Genomic DNA, 17,691 nt, shown 5'->3' on the forward strand with positions numbered 1-17,691 from the left:
AATGGACCTTCTCAAGTTAACATAACTTGAAGGATTATGTTTAACCAACTCAATTAAATTTCGAGAATATGAGTCAAATTTTACTTATACTTCTTACAGAATTTGAGTTGAGTCACAACATGACTTAAGTTTCTCAAGTAAATTCAAATAAAGTTAAATTAAAATATAAATGTGCATTGCAACTGCTAAGTTTATTTAGGTAGAATTTATTTAAAAGTGGTTAAAGTTGAATAATCTCACGAAAGGTCTATGCAAACAGTTGCCTTAAAATAATTAACATACTTCGACACTTCATTTTACAGTGTGAAAAATAGATATATGGACAGTAATTTAAAGATCAATAAAAATTCTCTTTTTGTGGCAACTGAATCCCACTCACAATCACAGAGTAACCAATAAGTACAATAATATTATAGCTTGGCACAATCTATTTAACACATGTGTCACAACAAAAACAGCATTCTCATAACAGTTCATGAAATCACCACTGAGTACTCACCTACAGCTGTTTGTTGTTTTCACACAAATTAAAAATGCAGAGGTGCATATTGCACAACTCTAAACAAATTTCATACTGTACAGAACTTTTCTCATTTGACTCTAACAAGCTCATCAAGCCAATTGGTACATTTATCAGAGAGCTCAATAAGTTACTCTCTCACTTTGATATAGTAGTTCATTGTATATTATCACAGCATCCAAAACACTTCATACATGTGGCAATGTTTATAGTACTGTAATGCTTCCTTCTTTTGAAACAATTGTAATGTGAAGCTCATTCTACAGGTGCATTTCATCAAACTACTTACTCCTATGAAATTATATGTTGCCCCTATGTTACTTGCTGTAGTGTTTTTTTTTTTTTTGTAGCATGGAGTGTGAAGATGCTGTTCAAACATAATCACAAGGCTTTTTGAGAGGAAAGGGTACAAGAGGCACAGACAGTGGGAGAAGAGTTAAAATGAATCCTAGAGTTTTTCATGAAATACAAATTACTATAATCAACCTTGGCTTAAATATGACTGAGGTAAACTGGTCAACTATGGCATCCATAATGCAGACATTTAGAAATGGAAACATGTACTATAAATACTGTACTTCCAGGTATAGTGCTAAAAAGATTTTGGACCTTTACAACATTGTTTATTGTTGTTGAGTAAGCAAGTAACTTTGTTCAGTATAGTGAGGTATAATCATCTTTAGTAACATGTGAAGAAGAGAGAATGGATGCCCAATTCAAATTGTTTTTCAGTAGTACTTACTTGTTGACTTTGTTGACTTTCTAGTATTTATTTGATTTCCTGTGTTACATTACTGTGCCATACAATTTCAATTTTCTATAGTAACATATATTGAAATATTTTACAACTGTAATGCTGTAATAGTTTTTAGTGCTGAGTAATATTTGGACTATTTTCATGTTTATTTCCTGTATTAGTTTCCTGTTTTTTACTTGTTCACTAAATATACATATTTACAGTAAATATGTTCTATATGTTGTGGGATGCAGCCCGGACACAGACAGATGGACATCGTTTTAAGTCCAACACACGTTTATTTACAATTCAAGTGAAGCACAACCCAGTGCCGCAGCACCAATCACCCCACAAGTTCAGGCCAACACACACTGCCTTTCCTCTCCTCAGGCCGCCTCTTTCCTCTCCCAGACCTCATCCTCTTCCACCCGACTCTAGCCATGAATGAAGAGAGGCGGCCCCTTTTATTGTCCCCCAGATGTGCTCCAGGTGTGTTCTGGCATTCTTCCACCGACATGCCTCAGTGTGGTGGAAGTGCCAGCTGCATCCCCGGAAGCACTCCGGGTGTCCCTGCTCCTCCTCCCCCCAGCACTTCCTGGTGTGGTGAGCACCCAGCATCATGTCCCTTCCTATCGGAGGAACTGGCTCTCTTCCTTCGATTCCTCCTCTTTCTCTGGGACGCCGTGATGTTTTTTGGGTCTGCGCATGGCAAACGCACAGATCCTTTCCAGTCTGCATCCCTATAGACCGACACGAGGCCAGCGCCGGCTCAGGGAATAGGGCACTAGGACCTGGGCATACATCAGCCCACGTCCTGCCAGCCCTCTCGCTGTCTCTCCCCTCACCGCGCGTGCAGCATTCGCCGCCACGTCCACTGTTGGAAAACCCCCTACCTGGTTCCGATCATTCACATCACGGGCCTTTTTCGGTGGGATCTCATTTATGCTTTATGGGGTCGGCTCTACTCACCATCCCTGTCGTACTGCCCTGGCCAAAGGATCCAGAGTCACGCCGTTCTGCCGAAGCACACAGCGTCTGTAATGATGCGATCGCCTTCCCCTCCAGCTTCTGCAACTCTCCACGGAGAGCACTCAGCAACTGCGATAATGGTGACTCTGTGGGCTGAAGGCACTCCTCCAGCTCGCGCAGAGCCACTGGCAATGATAGAAAGTCAGCCGACGGTGGGCTTACCGGTCTGTCAGCAACACACTTCGGCTGCTTCCTGTGGGCCTTTCCCTCCGGCCCAATTGGGCCTCTCCCTGGCACGTGATGGACATTCCTTCATCCCACCTCTATCCACTCATCAGCGGGCCCGCAAGACACACCATCCAATCCCGTGCCTGTCACAGGGAGGGACTTCTGGTCCGCGGCCATTTTGCTCTCCCTCCTGGTGCTGTGACGAGCCACCGGGCAGCTCCGCAGCTGCCACGGCTTTTTGAGCTGCAGCGACTCCTCCTTGGTGGTTCTCCCTGCTGCCGCCGCGTCAACAAAGTGCCGTGGAGTAACATGCGCCTGCCACCAATGTGGATCCGGGCAGCCCCTGCCTGCAACACACAAAACGCACGTGGCCCCGTAGGGCCAGTCGCCGGCAAGCAGGGAACTTACCTCCCGGGTCCCGTCTGTCCGAGGAGATGTCCTCGGCGTGGCCTTGTTAGGCGACATGCCGTCCCGGGCGCCTCCAACAGCGGCACGCTCATAGGAGCCTGCTGCATTCCTGCACTGCTCATTGTTTTCCCGCACCAGGGGGAAATGATCCTTCTGCAGACCGGTGGCGGTCCCTTGGGTGAATCGCTCCCGCGGGGTTGTGCGTGGGCCGCTCCTACGCCACATGTGTGGGTTCCGCTGCTGCGGCGGACCGTCCACAGACTGATTTTTAAACACAGGTCCCCGCCTTGTATCAGGCAGAGCATCCTGCCGACTACGCCACTGTGGGATGCAGCCCAGACACAGACAGACGGACATCGTTGTAAGTCCAACACACGTTTATTTACAATTCAAGTGAAGCACAACCCAGTGCCGCAGCACCAATCACCGATCACCCCACAAGTCCAGGCCAACACACACTACCTTTCCCCTCTTCAGGCCGCCTTTTTTCTCTCCTAGACCTTGTCCTCTTCCACCCGACTCCAGCCCTGAAGGAAAGGAGGCGGCCCCTTTTATTGTCCCCCGGATGTGCTCCAGGTGTGTTCCGGCAATCTTCCACCGGCACACCCCAGTGTGGCGGAAGTGCCGGCTGCATCCCCGGAAGCACTCCGGGTGTCCCTGCTCCTCTTCCCCCCAGCACTTCCTGGTGTGGCGGAAGTGCTGAGGTCCAGGGCTCTCCAGGCATTGGGGCGCGCCCTGGCGGTGACCACGGGCCCCTACAGGATTGAGCTTCAAAGCTCTGTACCCGTGGTCCACACAGCAACCAGGGCGGTTGCCCCCTTGTGGTCTGGAGGAGGCGTGAGCCCTCCTCCGGTCCTCTTGGGTGTCCTGGCTGGGTACCACCCCCAGCCGCATGCCACAATGTCTCATGTTATTGCTTTCACCTTTATTCTAAATACCATAATTATTGTTTTGATTAACATAAAGAGAGCAATGTGGTGTAACTGTTTGTAAATAATGAAAAGAATCTAAAACATTTGGTAAGGGTGTTGAAATGATTGATCAACTTTATGCATTTTGATGCATATATTAACTGTTTTGATTGTATTAGAGCCTATTTCTTCTGTTTTTGAGAAGTGCATTAACTATTTTCTGAAGTGCTTTAACAGATAAGGTACTTTCATTTCTGATATGTGTAATATGTCAAAAAGATTGTGAAAAACTATAATATTGCAAATTCAATTAAAAAAATGAAATAAAAATTCTAAGCACTGTGAAATATGGTCCAACACATATACTATTAAGTACACATGAAAATTATAACATAATTTAAAGAGAGTCCTTTAAAAATATCAAACCATTGTGTTTTACCTATAGATGTGCACTGCATTAGAACTCTAACAACAGATTATATACACTAAATTAAAAATCTGCACAAAGCAGATGCGGCATAAACACGAATAGCTTAATTACCATTTCAAGCCGCCGTAACACTCCAATTTAGCTCTGCTCTTCCGAGACCTTAAATATGGGTTTACTAAATATTAGAGTGTTAATCAACAACACTTTTTACATCAACGATCTTATCAGTGATAGGAAAATCACCTTTCTTACATTAAGTGAAACATGGCTCAGCTCTGAAGGTGCGGGAATGTGAACTGAAGCAGAACCTCTGAATTACACCTTTATTTGTTTGGTTCGCCAAGGCAAAAATGGCAGCTGTTTAGTGAGTTATAACTCAGTGTGTTATAAAACTGGAAACTCACTTCCTTGGACTAACATTCTGCTAACCTTCTTAATGGCTTCTAAATACTGCCACTATAATTCCTAAATCTTTCTCTGTGGTGTACCTTTGATTTGCAGTTATCCAAGTGTGTGTTCAAACATAACATGTTTACTTCATATGTGTAATACTTTAAAATTACTTAAATTAAATTTCATCTGCCACAAATCTGCCCAATCTGCCCAAATCTGTATACTTTCCAAGTCCCTCTGTAATTATTCAATATTCAGCCGATTCAAGATTATCTGGCAAACCACCTAGCTTGGTATCATCTGCAATTACTTCTATTCTTATCTAAATCATTTATATATACTAAAAATAGCAGCGACCCTAGCACGGACACCTATGAAACACCACTCTTAATATCCATTACACCATTACTTTCTGGTTTCTGTGACTGAGACAATTTTGCACCCATCTACAAACAACACTCTGAACTCCCACTTCTCAGCTTCTCATGTGGCACCTTATGAAATGCTTTCTGAAAGTCATTGGTAAATAATATTATATGCTGCACTTTAATCTTATCCTTTTGCTGCTTCGTCATAGAATTTCAGCATGTTGGTAAAATATGACCTCCCTCTTCTGCTGAACGTTCATTAAAACTCCTGTTCCTGCCACATGTTGCTCAATCTTTACCTTAATAATTCCTTCCATTAATTTATCTGTGATGCGTGTTTCACTTACTGGCCTATAGTTGCTTGGATCCATTTTCCAGTCCTTTACAATTTCCAAGAGCCAATCTTAGAAAGTTAATGTTTTATGTTGAATTTATTGTTTAGCTTTTGCTTAATTTCTATAGAATACGAGTTTCTTATAGTTACCTAGAATATGGTATAGCCTTTCAACCCCTGTAAGTTAACTTGAGATAGAACCTTCTTAGCTATATTTATAAAACAGAGTGTTAATTAAGCCAGTTAGGAAAAAGACTTAATAACCCAGCCACAGGGGATGCACAAACCAGTGTGTTTCTTTGTGCCAGACCCAAGCCCGGATAAATGTGGAGGGTTATGTCAGGAAGGGCATCCGGTGTAAAATTTTGCCAAATCAATATGCAGACAACAATACAAATTTCCTTACTGGATCAGTTGAGCCCTGGGTTAACAATGACTGCTACCAGTACTGTTAGTGGAAATTGGGCTACTTGGGCCGAAGGAGAAGAAGAAGAGGGGGGAGATGTGTCTGGAGGCAGGAGGAGAGGAGGAAAGTAAAGAGAGTGGAACTGAGGGTAGGAACTTTGAATGTTGGCAGTATGACTGGTAAGGGGAGAGAGTTAGCGGATATGATGGAGAGAAGGAAGGTTGATATATTGTGCGTGCAAGAGACTAAATGGAAGGGGAGTAAGGCCAGGTGGATCGGAGTTGGATTCAAATTGTTCTATCATGGTGTGAATGGGAGGAGAAATGGGGTAGGAGTTATTCTGAAGGAACAGTATGTCAAGAGTGTTTTGGAGGTAAAAAGAGTGTCAGGCAGAGTAAGGATTATGAAGCTGGAAATTGGAGGTGTGATGATGAATGTTGTTAGTGCATATGCACTGCAAGTTGGGTGTGCAATGGGTGAGAAAGAAGATTTTTGGAGTGAGTTGGATGAAGTGATGAATAGTGTACCCAAGGGACAGAAAGTGGTGATTGGAGCGGATTTCAATGGGCATGTTGGTGAATGGAACAGTGGAGACGAGGAGGTGATGGGTAGGTATGGTGTCAAGGAGAGGAATGAAAAAGGTCAGAGGATAGTGGATTTTGCCAGAAGCATGGACATGGCTGTGGTGAATACGTATTTTAAGAAGAGGGAGGAACATAGAGTTACGTACAAGAGTGGAGGGAGATGCACACAGGTAGATTACATCCTATGAGGAAGAGTTGATCTGAAGGAGATTGAAGACTGCAAAGTGGCGGCAGGGCAAGTGTAGTTAAGCAGCATAGGATGGTGGTCTGTAGGATGACGTTGGAGATCAAAAAGAGGAAGAGAGTGAGGGCAGAGCCAATGATCAAATGGTGGAAGTTGAAAAAGGAAGACTGAAAGGTTGAGTTTAGGGAGGAGGTGAGACAGGCACTGGGTGGCAGTGAAGAGTTACCAGAGAGCTGGGAAACTACAGCAGATGTAGTAAGGGTGACAGCAAGAAGGGTGCTTGGCGTGACATCTGGAAAGAGGAAGGAGGAAAAGGAAACCTGGTGGTGGAATGAGGAAATACAGGAGAGTATGCAGAGGAAGAGGATGGCAAAGAAGAAGTGGGATAGTCAGAGAGATGCAGAAAGTAGACAAGAGTACAAGGAGATAAGGCACAAGGTGAAGAGAGAGGTGGCGAAGGCTAAAGAAAAGGCGTATGATGAGTTGTATGAGAGGTTGGACACTAAGGAGGAAGAAATGAACCTGTACCGATTGGCTAGACAGAGGGACCGAGCTGGGAAAGATGTGCAGCTGGTTAGGGTGATAAAGGATAAAGATGGAAACGTACTCACAAACAAGGAGAGTGTGTTGAGCAGATGGAAAGAGTACTTTGAGAGGCTGATGAATGAAGAGAACATGAGAGAGAAGAGGTTGGATGATGTGGAGACAGTGAATCAGGAAGTGCAACGGATTAGTAGGAACAGCTATGAAAAGGATGAAAAATGGAAAGTCCGTTTGGTCCAGATGACATACCTATTGGAAGCATGGAGGTGTTTAGGAGAGATACTGGCAGTGGAGTTTTTAACCAGATTGTTTAATGGAATCTTGGAAAGTGAGAGGATGCCTGAGGAGTGGAGAAGAAGTGTACTGGTGCCAATATTTAAGAATAAGGGGGATGTGCAGGACTGCAGTAACTACAGAGGAATAAAATTGATGAGCCACAGCATGAAGTTATGGGAAAGAGTAGTGGAAGCTACGTTAAGAAGGGAGGTGATGATTAGTGAGCAGCAGTATGGTTTCATGCCAAGAAAGAGCACCACAGATGCAATGTTTGCTCTGAGGATGCTGATGGAGAAGTTTAGAGAAGGCCAGAAGGAGTTGCATTGCGTCTTTGTGGACCTGGAGAAAGCATATGACAGGGTGTCTCGAGAGGAGCTGTGGTATTGTATGAGGAAGTCGGGAGTGGCAGAGAAGTACGTAAGAGTTGTACAGGATATGTACGAAGGAAGTATGACAGTGGTGAGGTCTGCGGTAGGAGTGATGGATGCATTCAAGTTGGAGATGGGATTACATCAGGGATCGGCTCTGAGCCCTTTTTTATTTGCAACGGTGATGGACAGGTTGATAGACGAGATTAGACAGGAGTCCCCATGGACTATGATGTTTGCTGATGACATTGTGATCTGTAGCGATAGTAGGGAGCAGGTTTAGGAGACCCTGGAGAGGTGGAGATATACTCTAGAGAGGAGAGGAATGAAGGTCAGTAGGAACAAGACAGAATACATGTGTGTAAATGAGAGGGAGGTCAGTGGAATAGTGAGGATGCAGGGAGTAGATTTGGCAAAGGTGAATGAGTTTAAATACTTGGGATCAACAGTGCAGAGTAATGGGGATTGTGGAAGAGATAGATAGATAGATAGATAGATAGATAGATAGATAGATAGATAGATAGATAGATAGATAGATAGATAGATAGATAGATAGATAGATAGATAGATAGATAGATAGATAGATAGATAGATAGATAGATAGATAGATAGATAGATAGATAGATAGATAGATAGATAGATAGATAGATACTTTATTAATCCCATGGGGAAATTCACAAGAGAGGTGAAAAAGAGAGTGCAGGCAGGGTGGAATGGGTGGAGAAGAGTGTCAGGAGTAATTTGTGACAGACGGGTATCAGCAAGAGTGAAAGGGAAGGTCTACAGGACGGTAGTGAGACCAGCTATGTTATATGGGTTGGAGACGGTGGCACTGACCAGAAAGCAAGAGATAGAGCTGGAGGTAGCAGAGTTAAAGATGCTAAGATTTGCACTGGGTGCGACGAGGATGGATAGGATTAGAAATGAGTACATTAGAGGGTCAGCTCAAGTTGGACAGTTAGGAGACAAAGTCAGAGAGGCGAGATTGCATTGGTTTGGACATGTGCAGAGGAGAGATGCTGGGTATATTGGGAGAAGGATGCTAAGGATAGAGCTGCCAGGGAAGAGGAAGGCCTAAGAGAAGGTTTATGGATGTGATGAGAGAGGACATGCAGCTGAATGGTGTAACAGAGCAAGATGCAGAGGACAGAAAGATATGGAAGAAGATGATTCACTGTGGCAACCCCTAATGGGAGCAGCTGAAAGAAAGAAGGAAATAGTCTTACTGCTAGCATGGACTATCAGATAAGTCTGCACCTAAGAGATGGCACAGAGTTTTTTGACCATGCTTATGTGCTTAGCATGGTTAATTTGCCTCAAGTACAATTGTATGACCAAACTTAGAGAATGAAACAAGATATAAAAGCCTTAAACAGTACTTTTCTTAAATAAGAACTCTTTTTTTCTTTAATATCAATTTTTTCTCTATTTTTGTGTGAAGTATTTTGCTTTGAAATTTTACTAAAACTTTTAAAATGAAGGTATCTGGTCTGTGGAATTATTTGAGCATGCGTCACACTATTGCCTGAATAATCCCATGAAGCAAACAAAAAGCTGCAGAACATCAGTAATTTTGGATAAATGTAGTTATAAACAAACTGTGGAGGTTTTTGAATTATATGTAAAATGTTTTTAATCCTGTTCCACTGCTCCTTGACTGTCTCCACACTTAATAGCTTATCCCAGTTTATCCTCCTTAGAATTTGCTGCATCTGCTCAAAAGTTGCCCTACCAAAGTTAAACTTAACAGTTTTATTCTTTGCATCCACACTCTTCCAAAACACTAATAACTACAGTATATTATATTATGGTCACTTCAGCCTAGGTGGTTCAATCACCTCTACATCCTTCTATCCTGGTTATCACAAAATACTAAATTTAGACAGGCTTCACTCCACATTGGAGCCTTAACATAACTGAGTTAAAAAACAGTCATAGATTGCTTCTAAAAATCCTGCTCTTGTGCATCAATATTTGCAAAGTTATCCCAGTAATATGAGTAGGTAAAATTCCCCCGTGACTATAATATCCCTCTGTGAACTTCCCTTTTTAATATTACTAAAAAGATGTGCATTGAAATTACTGTTTGCATTGGGTGGAATGTAACAAACACCTAATTATGTTTTTGAAGAGGACCTGAATTTAAATTCTGTTTGATATAAACAGCAACATCACCTCTTTTTCAGTTCTGTCTATCCTTCCTAAAAATGTATATCCCTCTATGTTATACTCGTCCATACCTTTTTATTTAGCCAGGTTTCTGTTATTGCTATAATATCATAATTATGCTCCGCTGCATGAAACTCCTACTTGTTTTATTCTTGATGCATCTTGTATTAAGGCAAGCTGTTTTAACGTGTTGCTCCTTATAATCAGTATATATGCAGAAAATAACAATATGCAACAATTGCACATTTTTATGAACCATGATCTTCTGAATGTAATTTGCCAAAAGAATACTGCATGTGGGCGGCACGGTGGCGCAGTGGCAGCGCTGCTGCCTTGCAGTTAGGAGACCCAGGTTCGCTTCCCGGGTCCTCCCTGCGTGGAGTTTGCATGTTCTCCCCGTGTCTGCGTGGGTTTCCTCCGGGCGCTCCGGTTTCCTCCCACAGTCCAAAGACATGCGGGTTAGGTGTATTAGTAATTCTAAATTGGCCCTAGTGTGTGCTTGTTGTGTGGTTGTGTTTGTGTGTGTCCTGCAGTGGGTTGGCACCCTGCCCAGGATTGGTTCCCTGCCTTGTGCCCCGTGTTGGCTGGGATTGGCTCCAGCAGACCCCCGTGACCCTGTGTTTGGATTCAGCAGGTTGGAAAATGGATGGATGAATACTGCATGGCATTAGATGAATGGTATTAGATATGATGACAAAGCAATGCTGCTCAAGCCATTGGGAAAAATTATAGCATTCAATGATTTCTTGCAACAGGAGGACAATTAGGATTATAAAGGCAAATGACACTTAACTTACCGACTTACTGTACACATTTATATGCTCTCACAAATACAGAATATTTGAACAAATCTTGAATGTTAAACTACATATACAACACTGTGATTATTACAATGTATAGTCTGGTAATTGTTAAAGCTAGATGCTTACTGACTGTAATGTAGTTTTGTTTTAATAAAATAATTTGCAAGCACCGCAGTTGGCAAACATCTATGGAGTATTATTTCCCTATTTCTCGTTTGTACAATTCTAACCAGCAAACTCTGGTTTTCAACACTTTCATTTATAAACATCCTTAGTTGTTGCAAAGTTTGTACTGGGGTAGACAGAACTGGATAGTGTGGTCACCTTATTTCAGTTTTTCAATATTGTCTAATTACTGCATTGATATTTTTAACTCAACTTTGGAATTGCTTACTTTAAGTACATTCACATTCCAATGTGCTTAGCAGTCATTATTTGACTGCAGAGATTCACTCTGTCAGAATGCAGTTTTCTTAGTGCACTGTATAATCAGCCAATGCTGCACTCAACAGCTTTCTGCAAACAAAACCACCAAAGTGATTTTCTAGTTAAGTCTGCTGAACCTGAAAACATTGGAGTTTTTAATTACTGGCCAGTTGATCCCATCAGGAATGCACACACAGTGAAATTATTTTGAATATTAAAGAATCTATGGTGAATTTATGATTAACAAAAAAATGCTGTTTTAAATTCTGTCACTGTTTGTGTCCTTTTTAAAAATTGTTTTTAACTGAATGTGTTTAAATACAGAGAGACTTGAATACCAATGTCTATTCAAATAATTTCTAGATGATATTGACATATACAGTACTAGTATGTTAACATTATACAGTATACATAAGCAATGCTTTCAAGTGGTCTTTCAGTAATCTTTGTTTTTGCATGTATGTGTGCTTATTCACACAGTAAAATGACAATGTTAATATTTCCAAGTGAACCCCAGTCATTTGTTAGATGTAGAGTTTATTCCTCAAAACCTATCATTCAGGTATGAACTTTTAAGCAGCCTTATGCCTTTTAGACCAAACTACCTCCAATTTTTGCTTAATATAATTCCAGTGCTCTAGCTTTATCCCTTCATCTTACAAGTATATTTTGTGCACCACTAGAAAAGAATGAACACTAAGCTGTGCAAGCTTAATGCCCATCCATCCATTTTCTTAACCTACCTATTCAGGGCAGCATCATGTGGAAGCCAGAGTCATAATAAATAAACCAAACAAGTACTACAGTTTCTCCATATTTTAGCAAATGGCTTATTTTTGTTTCTTATGAACTCTAAGAAGACATGTGATCTAACTCTATTTGATTATATTTTTTGAAAAATGGATGTAATTCTTCTTTTAAGTTTTTCCCTTGTTTATCTTTTACTATTGTAGAAAATTGTATGCTACACTGCAGAAAAATTAAGCTGCTTGCACCAATAACTCTTCATATTACTATAGCAACATCAAAACCTTTCCTAGTTGCTCAAGATCCAAGACATAACATATATTGATCACGGTTTGGTACAGCAACACTTGAAAAAGGATCTCTTCCAAAAGGAGTCAGCCATTATGAAGCAAACTTTAAGAGGGTGGCTTTCAGAGCAACCCGAAGGTTGAAGTGGAAAACTGTCAAAACTTCCAATAATCCAAATATAAATTTGAAATTCACACATGTGTGAGCAAACCACCCTTTATGGTTAAAGATACATGACAGACCCAAGAATATTTATAGGATGTAGTATAGGTTTGTGTCAGTGTGCATCTGCAAAAGAAAACAAGTATAAGAAGGTTAAAGGTTATTTCTGCACTGAAAAGTAAAGAATTTAAAAAAACAAAATGTTTCAGCTGTATAGATAGATAGATAGATAGATAGATAGATAGATAGATAGATAGATAGATAGATAGATAGATAGATAGATAGATAGATAGATAGATAGATAGATAGATAGATAGATAGATAGATAGAGATACTTTATTAATCCCAAGGGGAAATTCACAAAATATAGCCATTTTAGCCACTTTATTAAGGACATCTGCTCATAAAAGGAAAAAAATCAAATAGCTTGCACTTTTAAATATGTAGTCATGAAGCTACAACTTGCTGTTCAATAAAATATAAGTGACTTTGAGCTTGGTATGATTGTGGGGTGCCAGGTGCAGTGGTTCAATAATCCCAGGAAAAGTCACCCTCCTGTGATTTTCATGTGATGCAGAGAATAATCCATCCATCCATCCATTTTCCAACCCACTGAATCCGAACACAGGGTCATGGGGGTCTGCTGGAGCCAATCCCAGCCAACACAGGGCACAAGGCAGGGAACCAATCCTAGGCAGGGTGCCAACCCACCGCAGGACACACACAAACACACCCACACACCAAGCACACACTAGGGCCAATTTAGAATCACCAATCCACCTAACCTGCATGTCTTTGGACTGTGGGAGGAAACCGGAGCACCCGGAGGAAACCCACGCAGACACGGGAAGAACATGCAAACTCCACGCAGGGAGGACCCAGGAAGCGAACCCGGGTCTCCTAACTGTGAGGCAGCAGCGCTACCACTGCGCCACCGTGCCGCCCGCATAGAATAATGCCACAAACAATTTTTTTTTAATGAGCAACAGTTCTGTAGACAAAAGTATCTTCAGAAGCTAATGGTCACACTTGCTCAAAAAAGAGAACAATTACAAATGCTTAAATAAAAGCTCTTTTCAATAATAGTATTAAGAATGGTTATGAATGAAAGTACAGACAGAAACTGAAATGAATGGAAATGGAAGTAGAAGAACAGTGCATTCCACTACTATCAGGTAAAAAGAAGAAGATGAGGACAACTGAAAATGGGAAAAATGTTATCTGGTCTGTGGAATATTAATTTATTCTGTAATAGCAGGATCATAATTTTGCCTGAAAAGCATGAATTCATGAATCCTTCTTGTTTTATGTAACAGTAGATATATAGTTCAATAACTCTGTGAAGGCCAGTGCAATTTTCTACGCTGTGGTACACAGGGCTGGTAGCATCACTTCAAGAGAGGCCCACCAAATCAACAAGTTAATTAAAAGGACAAACTCAGTTTTAGAATGCACTATAGACTCCCTGGAGGTCAAAATGAAAGAGAGAATTAAACCAAAACTGAGTGCCATTAAGAACAATGTTGCACATTCCCTCTCAAACACACTAACACTGAGTACTTTCAGCCAACAAATTATTTAGCAAAAGAGCATCAAGCAATGCTACTGGGGCTCAACAGAAATACGTTTGCATAATGCCTCACTGTGATTGTGACAGTAAAGTCCAAACTTTTCATTCTTTTGAATTTTCTTGCTTTAGTCATTCCATTGTGTGTTCAGACCAAAGTATGTGAATGTTTATATATATGTGTTGTGATACGCAGCCCGGACACAGACAGACGGACGCTATATTATAGTCCACCACACGTTTATTATACATAATAATCCAATAAAGGTGCACAAACCCAGTGCACAAAGCACCAATCACCCCTTCACAGTCCTGGCCACAACACAATGCCTTTTCTCTTCTCGGTCCGCCTCCACTCCTCTCCAACACGCTACGTCTTCTTCCTCCCGACTCTCGCTCCTGACTGGAGGGAGGCGGCCCCTTTTATGTGCCCCGGATGGGCTCCAGGTGCATCCTCAGGACTTCCGTAGCCACACCCCTGTGTGGCGGAAGCTCCCAAGGAGAAGCCGGAAGTCCACCGGGTGCCCTCAAGTCTCTTCCCCCCAGCACTTCCCGGTGTGGCGGAAGTACTGAGGGACAATGTTCCCAAGGCATCGGGGCGCCCCCTGGCGGTGACCACAGGCCCGTACAGGGTTGAGCTTCTAAGCTCCGTACCCGTGGTCCCCAAAGCCACCAGGGAGGACGCCCCCTCGTGTCCTGGAGGAGGCACAAGCCCTCCTCCACTCCTCCTAGGCGTCCCGGCCGGGCATGGACACCCGCCGGGCACCACAGTGCCCCATTGCCAGCGAAGACCCGTTGGTCCGAGCGACACACCCCGTTAGGGCAGGTCAACCCCAAAGAGGGTCCAACTCTCCATCCAGGGTCCAAACCAGCACCCTGGAACTTTCCTCTTCGGCACCCCCTCCGAGATCTCCTCGCCCCTCTGCTCAGTGCCGCTCGTGCCTTCGCAGCCTCCGTTGGTTGAGAGGCTGCCCCATTGCCAGCGAAGTGTCATCCGGCCAGACGGTCCATCTGATGAGGGACAGATTCCCACGAAGCAGGTCCTACTGTTTGTCCCGGGTCCCATCCTGATCGGACCCTTTTCCGCGGGTTGCGTGTCCCTCTGGCTGACGGGACCGCCTGCTTTTCTCTCCCTTCCACTGGCTCAGGGGAGTGGCCCTTAACTGGATGTGCGCACCCAGCAGCACATCCTTTCCTGTTGGAGGAATCAGCACTCAGCCCTCGATCCCTCCTTTCCCTCTTGGACGCCCTGACGGTTTGAGTCTGCGCATGACAAACGTGCAGCCCCATTCCCGTCTGCATCCATGCAGAGCGACGGGAGACTGCCGCGGGCTCGGGGCGTCGGGCGCTAGGACCCAGGGCACTTGTCAGCCCCTGTCCGCCCTGTTCTCTCACTGTTACTCCCCTCACCACGCGCGCAGCCTGCCCCGCGGCATCCACTGTCGGAGACCTACCGACACAGTCCCGATCACTAATATCACGGTCCCCATCGGTAGAATCTCCCTTTTTATTTACGGGGGCGGTCTGGCTTACCGTTCCCGCAGCGTCCCTCCGGCTGAAGCCTCCAGCGCCGCGCCGATCCGTCCATTGTCGCAACGACGTCAGGGTCGCGGCCGCCTTCATCTCTAGCTCCTGCAATCGCCCTCGGAGGACGCGTAATACCTGAAATAACGACGCTGCGGGCTGGAGGCATTCCTCCAACTCACACAGCGCCGCGAGCAAAGACAGATTGCCAGTCAGCGGTTGCCTTACCTTTTTTTCAGGCAAATCCGCCGGCTGCTCTCTGGGGGTCCTTCCAACCGGCCCCGTCGGGTCCTTTCTCAGCCTGGGATTGACATTCTGTGTGCCCGCCTCCATCCAATCATTGGCGGACACGTCAGACACACCGCCCAATCCCGGACCAGTCTCTGGGAGCGGCTTCCGGTCCGCGGCCATTTTGGCTCTGTTTCCTTGTCTCCTGATGCGGCGACATGCCTTCCTGGATCCCAGCAGCGGCTGCTGCTGCTTATCGAGCTGCAGCGGCTCCTCTCTCGTGGCACTGCTTACTGCCACCTCGGCGCCGTCGACAGCCTGAGGCACGGCTTTACGTTGCCACTGACGCAGTCCCAGGTAGCCCCTGCCTGCAGCACAAAAGGTAAACTTGCCCCCACGGGGCCTAACGCCATTGGGCAGGGTACTCACCTCCTGGGACTCGCCTTCCTGTCTCGCCGTCCTCGCCGCGCTGCCGAACCGGCCATCGTCGGCGACAGTGTGCCTGCTTGAGCCCGCTGCACTCCGGCAACGTCCCTGTTCTTCTCCCCGCATCAGGAGAACATGGCCATTGAAGGAACCGGTAGCGAACCGTGAGGTGAATCGCTCCCGCGGGGTTGTGCCTGCGTCGCTCCTGCGGCGCGTGTGGGGGGTGCCGCTGCTGCGCCGGGCTGCTCACAGACTGTTTGTTAATTACAGGTCCGCACCTTGAACCAGGTGCAGCATCCTGCCGACTACGCCACTGTGATACGCAGCCCGGACACAGACAGACGGACGCCATATTATAGTCCACCACACGTTTATTATACATAATAATCCAATAAAGGTGCACAAACCCAGTGCACAAAGCACCAATCACCCCTTCACAGTCCTGGCCACAACACAATGCCTTTTCTCTTCTCGGTCCGCCTCCACTCCTCTCCAACACGCTACGTCTTCTTCCTCCCGACTCTCGCTCCTGACTGGAGGGAGGCGGCCCCTTTTATGTGCCCCGGATGGGCTCCAGGTGCATCCTCAGGACTTCCGTAGCCACACCCCTGTGTGGCGGAAGCTCCCAAGGAGAAGCCGGAAGTCCACCGGGTGCCCTCAAGTCTCTTCCCCCCAGCACTTCCCGGTGTGGCGGAAGTACTGAGGGACAATGTTCCCAAGGCATCGGGGCGCCCCCTGGCGGTGACCACGGGCCCGTACAGGGTTGAGCTTCTAAGCTCCGTACCCGTGGTCCCCAAAGCCACCAGGGAGGACGCCCCCTCATGTCCTGGAGGAGGCACAAGCCCTCCTCCACTCCTCCTAGGCGTCCCGGCCGGGCATGGACACCCGCCGGGCACCACAGTGTATATATTTATTTATTTTACTTACTTACTTACTTACTTACCTATTTACGTATTTATTTATTTAAAGAACTTCAGTAAAAAGCCACATTTTCCCCTGGGGACAAATAAAGCTCCTTCTATCTAGGCTGATTTTTTTTTGTTTTTACCAATATAATCACAGATTTAAAATAAAAACAGTGTGACATCTACATTTTAATTCTGGATTATTATTCTAGTTAATTGATGACAACAGAAGTAATCATTGTGAGCTGTTTAGAACAGTTGCTACTCTAACAAATGGAAATTCTGAACTGCAATGTAAAATACTTACAGACATTGGTAGTGCAGATTTTATGAACTTCTGTAATGATAAAATTGATAAAATAACATCACCAACTTCAGCATCTCCTCACAAACTAAATATTGCAGTGTCACTCTTCAGTATCTCTTTGCGCACACCACTTTAGTGATTGTATATTGAGAACAGAAAAGGAAGTCATAACTTTCATTCCAAACTGAAATTTACTACCTGTCCCTTAGACCCTGTCCCACTGAAACTAGTGCAAAGCTCAATTGCTGTTCTGGCAACATCCATTCTTAGCATTCTCAGTAATTTGTTACTGACTGGCACAGTTTCTAATGTACTAAAAATTTCAGTTATTAGTTACTATGGAAAAAATCAGAGCCAGACCCACATTTACTTAATAATTGTAAACCCATTTCAAATTTACCTGTTCTTTCTGAAAAACTTGGAAAAGTAGTCACTACTCAGCTTTACATATCATAATTTGAGAGATTTCACTATGGCTTCC

At 44.3% G+C, this 17,691-nt stretch overlaps 1 protein-coding gene and 1 long non-coding RNA gene across 8 annotated transcripts in view; one reads left to right on the forward strand and one right to left on the reverse strand.

Moving 5' to 3' along the window:
* The window catches only part of LOC127529583 (uncharacterized), a 369,736-nt gene that overhangs the window by 163,019 nt on the left and 189,026 nt on the right, over nt 1-17,691 (forward strand). The window lies entirely within an intron of this gene.
* The window catches only part of LOC114661355 (potassium voltage-gated channel subfamily C member 1-like), a 227,438-nt gene that overhangs the window by 128,758 nt on the left and 80,989 nt on the right, over nt 1-17,691 (reverse strand). The gene's annotated exons all lie outside the window — the stretch shown is intronic.

Source organism: Erpetoichthys calabaricus, chromosome 11, assembly GCF_900747795.2.
Source record: "Erpetoichthys calabaricus chromosome 11, fErpCal1.3, whole genome shotgun sequence".
Lineage (NCBI taxonomy): Eukaryota > Metazoa > Chordata > Cladistia > Polypteriformes > Polypteridae > Erpetoichthys > Erpetoichthys calabaricus.